Source organism: Galeopterus variegatus, unplaced genomic scaffold (assembly GCF_000696425.1).
Source record: "Galeopterus variegatus unplaced genomic scaffold, G_variegatus-3.0.2 Scaffold1326, whole genome shotgun sequence".
Taxonomy (NCBI): Eukaryota; Metazoa; Chordata; class Mammalia; order Dermoptera; family Cynocephalidae; genus Galeopterus; species Galeopterus variegatus.
Window position 1 is genome coordinate 230,455 of NW_007727437.1, and position 6,578 is coordinate 237,032.

The window sequence follows — 6,578 nt, forward strand, 5'->3', positions numbered from 1 at the left end:
TTTACCTGGGGCCTGCTCTGTGCCAAGACCTGGCCTGGGGACAGGGGCACCTAGGAAAGGATCCAGGCCCTACTGGCCCATCGGGAACCAGCAGCCAGCAGTAGGCAGTAGAGTGGGACAACCAGACCTGTGCGCCCCTTCCCACTCAGCATTGGTGCCACCTCCCAGGTGCATTTGAGCCCCAGCAAAACATCCAGCAACAGAAGCGTTAGAGCCCAATTCACAGGGAGGGCTGCGAAGAGCTGGCCGTGCCGGGTGATTGATAGGTGGGAAAGCACACATTTTTCATTCCTTGCAAACATTCAATGGCCCCCCAAGAGCAGCCTGGATTCTTGAGGCCCAGAGACGCCAGGGGTAGGGCAGGACTGTGCTGAAGCCTAGGTGTGGGGGTCCAGAGTGGGGGAGTGTCCTGGTTCTGCATGAGGGTGGGGGCAGCCCTATAGTGTCTGGGGCTTGGGGAGACTCAGCCATTGACCTGTGGGGGGAAAAGGAGAAGGAGACCTGTCACCTGAGCTATGCCCCCACCTTGCTGGGCAACCCTGGGCAACCCCAGGCAAACCCCAGCACCTCTCTGGGTCCAGATAGCTCAGGGCAGAATGGGGGGTTTGACCTAGATGACCCTCAGGCCCCGTTCACTCATTCACCCATTCGTTCATACCTCAGTCATTTGGACTGAACACCTCTAGTACCAGACCCCCCTCCCCACACCAGCTGCTGGGGACAGCAGCCCTGCCCTCGGCAGCTCACCCTCTCCTGGGGGTGACTTCAGTGTGTTTGCCTTGCTGGCCAGGGCTGGGGGTGCCCAGTGCTAAGGGGCCTGAGGACCTGGAGGTCGGGGGTCCTTTGGGAGACAGGGATCCTGGGCGAGGGCTGCGGCCTGAGTGAGGGCGTGGGAGGAGTGGGCTCAGTGTGCGGGGCAGGAGGGAGGGGAGGACGGCTCTGCGGGTCACCACCCCAGCACTAGCGGGAAGCCAGATGTTTTCCAGAGGATTTGGGGGGTGAGATGCACACCTGCTCTGTGTCCCCCACCATCCCTGTCCCTGGTTGGCCATTGGGGAGGACATGTGTGTGCTTCCTGGACACTTGCATGGGGAGGGTAAGGCTCACAGTCCAGCGCTGCCTGCTGCTGTGGTGGGTGGGCCTGGCATGTGGCCTGCTTCCTTTCTCAGCCCCTGATCTGGCCACATGGCTTTTCTGATGCCCCCACCCAGCTCTGCTTGGCCACCTGCCCTTGACCAGCGGCACCAGTGCCCCGTGGACCCCCCACCTCTGCTGTCCCCTCTGGCCGGTGCTGGTGCGCTCAGCACCACGGACAGCGGCAGCGCCATCACTGCGCGCCAAGCCCTCCCTGGGACCTTATTTGGGCAGTTTCTTCGTGACTGTTGACTGTCTCCTCTCCTGACTTTATTTCCCCTCAGACAGGGACTGAGACCCAGGTTTGCCTGATGTCTGGTGTCCAGCGCAGTATGTGGTCCAGTGACTCTCAGGGCATACTTACTGAGAGGAGAATAAACGACCTAATGGGGCCAGTACAAAATATCTGCCCTCTTTTAAGATGTGGGAGCAGGGCCGAGCCTGTGGCGCAGTCGGGAGGGTGCAGCTCTGGGAGCGCAGCGACGCTCCCACCGCGGGTTCGGATCCTATATAGGACTGGCCGGTGTGCTCACTGGCTGAGCGCGGCGTGGGCAACACCACACCAAGGGTTGTGATCCCCTTACCGGTCGTGAAAAAGACAAAAAAAAAAAGATGTGGGAGCAGCTCAGGGGTTGAGGCACAGGGACAGGGCCTGTCTGAGTCTGTGACTCTGTCCCCCCCTCCCCCGGCTCTGCTGCTCTCGGGCAGGAGGGGGAAGATGGGGAGTGAGGCAGAGGCCTGTGCATGATGGGGCTGGGGGCTGCACTGTGTGAGTCTGGAAGGCCCCATTCTCTGGCCCCATCTCCTGTCTCCAGCACATGTGGCCCTGCCATTGTGTGGTTCCTAGAGACTCCTCTTGAACCCCGAGACTGCAGCCAGGGGTTGCCACAGCTCCCCGGTTCCCAGTGCCCACAGCTCAGCTGTTCAGGAAGAGCCCCTGCCCCACCCCCGGCCCCGGCCCCGGCCTCTCTGCATCCTGCTGGCATCTGCGCATCTGTCCCAATCCAAAGGTCTCGTCGGCAGCATCCATTTAAGTGCCATATGGCTGAGGCTCAGCCCGCAGAAGAGGGGACATGGGGTTGGGCCCCTGGGGCTGGGGGGCAGGAAGACGGGGTGGGCTTCTTCTGCTCCCAGCCCTGGGGGTGAGGAGACCTGGCCAGGAGACAGCCAGGGCCTGGAGGGGCTGGGGGTGGGGTGGCGGGGAGCGGGAAACGCCCTGGCCCGGGCCTGCAAGATACCATGGAAACCCCCATGTTCCCTCCTCCCACCCCCTCCCCCAAAGCCATTCAACTGTAGGTGCCACATGCCATCTGCTGAGGCAGGCAGAGGCCAGAGTGGCTCTTCACAGGACCCAGGGAGCCATGCATCCCCATGTTCCCTGCCAGAGTCTGTCACCCAGACCTCTGGGAAGGACTATTGAATTGCACAAAATCCCTGGAACCCCAAGGTCGGCTTGCAGGGTGGGAGCTGAGAGTTGGCCCATTTACCAGTGAGGGGACTGTGGCTGAGGAGGCACGGCCTGCACCAGGCGGGCAGGAAAGGTGTGGCCCGGCCCAGCTGGCTCTCAGGACAGGGTCCTCTAAGTCCTGTGCTATATGACCCACCCAGCCATTGTTGGGGCCCCTGTGGCTGGGCCCTGGGGGTGTGACAGGTATCGTGGGTGGTGCAGGAGGTCAGGGAAGCAGTTAGTGAAGAGTGGGTAGGTGCCAGGTGGGGTCAGGTGGCTGCTGAGTGTCTGTGGGGCTGGGAGGAAGAGAGTGGAGCTGGGCCTGGAGGGCAGGTGGAGTTTTGATCTGGGCGGGCTGACGGGTGTGTGTGGTGGGGTGTGGGGCACTGGGCTTCCCTCCCAAGGCCAAGGCTCCTGCCCCCCTGTGGCCTGCCCCTCCCCTCCCAGGGGCTCAGGCTGATTTCCCCGGCAGGTGACAGAATGTACGAGAGGCACCTCGAGGAGCCACACTCTCCTTGAGGTTTGCTTCTGGACCTGCAGCCCTGGATGTGGGCAGAGTGTGTGTGGGGAGGCGGGGTCGGGGAGGGACAGGGGAATGATCATACATAGTCCTGACCTTGGGGACACATGGGGGAATGGGAGTGGACGGAGGCCCTTCTGGTGAGAAGACTCTGGCACTGCGGGGCTGCCCCAGGACCACCACCATCACCAGGACGTGACACTGCATATAGGAACTGTCCTTGGGGCAGTTAGGAGGTGGGGGTCTCACTGACAGAGCTTGAGCCCTGGGTTTCCAGGTCCTCACTGTTGGAAGTTTGCCCGTCTGGAGGGGGGACAGCTCACCTGTCCTCACACTCATCCACTCATTCAGCCAGCACTTGTGAAAGGTGTCGGCGCCAGGCCCTGGTGTGGGCACAGGGACACGTCAGCGGACAAGCTGCGGCCTCCATGCGCAGGTGTGAATGTCCTGCTGGGGCAGCACAGGCAGCCCAGTGAGCATCGTGGTCGGGAGTGGAGCCGTGCGGGAGGGGCTCAGCTCTGCCGCCGCGACGCTGCGTCACGGGCTGGGTGGCCTCGACACCAGACGGTCATTCTCATGGTCTGGAGATCAGGGCCAGCAGGGCCGGTTCTGTCAAGGGCCTCTTCGTGTTGCAGACAGTCAGCTCACCGCATCCTCGAGTGAGCAAGAGGTCTAGAGGGCTCTCTGGGGCACTGGTCCCATCACGAGGGCCCTGTCCTCATGCCTAATCGCCTCCCAAAGGCCCCACCTCCTGATTCATCACTTGGGGGTCAGGATTTCAGCGTATGAATTTGCGGGGATGTAGCATTCAGACCACAGCAGGGGTGGGCATGAGGCTGGCTGTGATTTTAAACAGGGTGCTCTGGGTGGGCATCATTAAGAAGAGGGTGACATTAGAGGCAACACAGGAGCTGGCCGGTATCCAAGGGAAAAGCATTCCAGGCGGAGGGAACAGAGTGGTGCACATACTGGAGGTGGGCATGGCCTGGCAGAGCCCACGGCAGGGACCCGCATGTGCTGGGCCCAGAGCAGGAGAGGGAGGGAGCCGGGGTCATGGAGAGGTGGACGGAGCTGCTCAGAGTCTGAGGCCCATTTTTGGAGAATGATGGGGCTTGAGGGGGCAGCCGGAGGCTGTAGCAAATCCAGGGGAAAAGGGTGGTGGCTTGGAGTGGGGTGGCCTGGAGGTGATGCCAGATGACCCAAAGGGAGGAGCCAAGGACAGTCCCAGTTGTGTGTGGCTTTGAAGGCAGGTGGGGGTGGTGCCCCTAAGAGCAGGACAGCATGGGTGGGCTAGGCAGGGCCTGTGGGAGCTGCAGGTGCACTCGGGGCTGCCGCTGCGGGAGTTGTCTGCACGGGTGCATGGTTGCTGCAGGGAGGGTGGGTGGGCAGGGCTGGAGCACAGGGCAGTGGCCTGCGTTGAGGGTGATGGGCAGTGAGGCCTGCGTGGAGCCTGACCAGGGCCAGGAGAGTCCACAGACCGCTGCTCGCCTCTTACGGCCTCTGTTTTCTCCTCTGTGAAATGGAGCCTCCTCCAGGCGGCGAGGACCAGCTCCTTGTTCCCCCATGTGGGCAGGAGGGCGCGGGGGTGCTGCTTTCCTGGAAGCCGCCAGGCCTAGAACCCCTGGCCCCACCCTGGCTCCCCTGGCTGCTCCCTGCTCCTAGTCAGACCGCATCTGAACCCCACTTTCTCACATGCAGAGTGTCGGGTGAGCACCTGCTGCCCCCCACCCTGCGGAGCCTACCGGGCACAGAGCTGGGAGTTGATGGAGGCTGTTGCTTTGCAGGTGGATGCCGTCACCTGGCCCACGGTGGGCCAGAGAGAGCTTCGCCCCTGCCTGCTGCCCTGCCCTGTGCTGACGCCACCCACCTCTGCACCGGGCCCCCCAATAAACTGCTGCCACATAGCCAGCCATGTGCCTGCCTGCATCTGTCCGGGACCCCATGAGACGGAGCCTGGGGGGGTCTGGGCCAGGAGGTGGGTACTGGGCCGGCACTCAGACGCACGGCCAGATGGCGAGGAGGGGGGCTTGTGCGTCCCCTGGGGAAACCTGTTGGGGGAGTGTAGGGAGGAACTGGAGCTGTGGGGAGCGTGGGTGTGTGCATGTGTGTGTAAATGTGTGTGACTGTGTGTGTGTGTGAGTGTGTGAGAGTGTGCATGTGTGTGTGGCTGTGTGTAACTGTGTGTGTATAAATGTATGTGACCACGTGAGAGTGTGCATGTGGGTGACTGTGAGGATGACTGTGTATGCTTGTGTGTGTGTGTGTGTGTGTGTGTGTGTGTGCGTGCATGTGAGCGTGTATGAGTGTGACCGTACAAACGTGTGACCAGGTGGGTTGGTGGTGGCATAGTGTGACACTCGCGGTGGGGGTGGCCCAGGGCAGCTGCCCCCTGCTGGCGCTGCCCCCAGCCCTCTGCCCTGCCAAGAGGAGCTTCCCTAGAGGAGGAGGCAGCCTGTGCAGGGGCCCAGCCTGAGTGCCACCCTGGGCCCTGCAGGCCTTGATGGGGGAAAGGGGGTCCTGCCTCTTCTTCCCTGAGGGCCTAGGACAAGCCCTCACTCCTGGGACCTCAGTTTCCCCTCTGCAAACAAAGGGGGTTAGATGCAGCTCTCCAAGGCCCTTGCTGCTCCTAGGTCAGAGCTTCTCTGCTTCCTGCCCCTCAGCCTGCATGCCAGGGCTATGGAGAAGGGGGTCTGGGTGGGGAAGAGGCTGCCCTAGGGCTCTCCTACACCTGTCCCCAGAAGTGAGGGGGTGGGGCACCCATAAACTGGAGGAGGCCATAGGGGCCTGACCGCTCCCGCACTCCATGGCATTGAGGGCACCAGGCGGGCCTCATGCTCAGGGTATGGCGTCTCCCCACAGCTGCCAAACTTGCATAGCACAAGGCACAGCTCTCTGGGGCCCCCTTCGCCTTTCCCAAGCTCCAATTTGGGGCTCAGGACCATGGGGTGGTGCTGCCCTCCAGACCCCACAGGGTGGCAGAGTCCACGGCCGCGGGAGACAGTAGCTGCCCTGCAAGGCACAGTCATGAAGTGTCTGCGGGATGCTGCTTCCTGCCCGGGCAGACAGGAGCAGATGGCGCCACCCCCAGTCCCCAAATCTTCTGCTGAGAAGGGTCTAAATCCAGGCTGCTATGTCCCAAAGACTGTGCTTCAGGGTTTACAGCTTCCATAACTCTGAGTTTCTTGACTATTTTCTTCCCCAGGGGCCCGAGAAAGTCAACACCATTGAGGTGGCAGTTGTGGTGCGGGGACAGGTGGGGGGGACCGGGAAGGCGCCCCTGCCCCCAGGCTGGAGCTGTGGCCACCTTCTCAGGTTTGCTGCAGCCTGTGAAGCCCACACCCTGGGGGTGTCCGGAGGAGGTGTTGGGGAGCAAATTAGATTTTGCACCTCCTGGCTGCAGGTGTGAAGAGCCAGGCACTCGGGCAGTGCAGGGGCGGTGGGGGACATGCACCTGCCTCTTGGTGCCGGGCAGCCCAG

At 62.4% G+C, this 6,578-nt stretch overlaps 1 protein-coding gene across 1 annotated transcript in view; it reads left to right on the forward strand.

Moving 5' to 3' along the window:
• The window catches only part of TSNARE1 (t-SNARE domain containing 1), a 147,179-nt gene extending 142,208 nt beyond the window's left edge, over positions 1-4,971 (forward strand). The window contains exon 13 of the mRNA XM_008576318.1: positions 4,886-4,971. The gene's annotated coding sequence lies outside the window, so the exon portion shown is untranslated. The remainder of the gene's footprint in view (positions 1-4,885) is intronic.
• Positions 4,972-6,578: the final 1,607 nt, after the last annotated feature.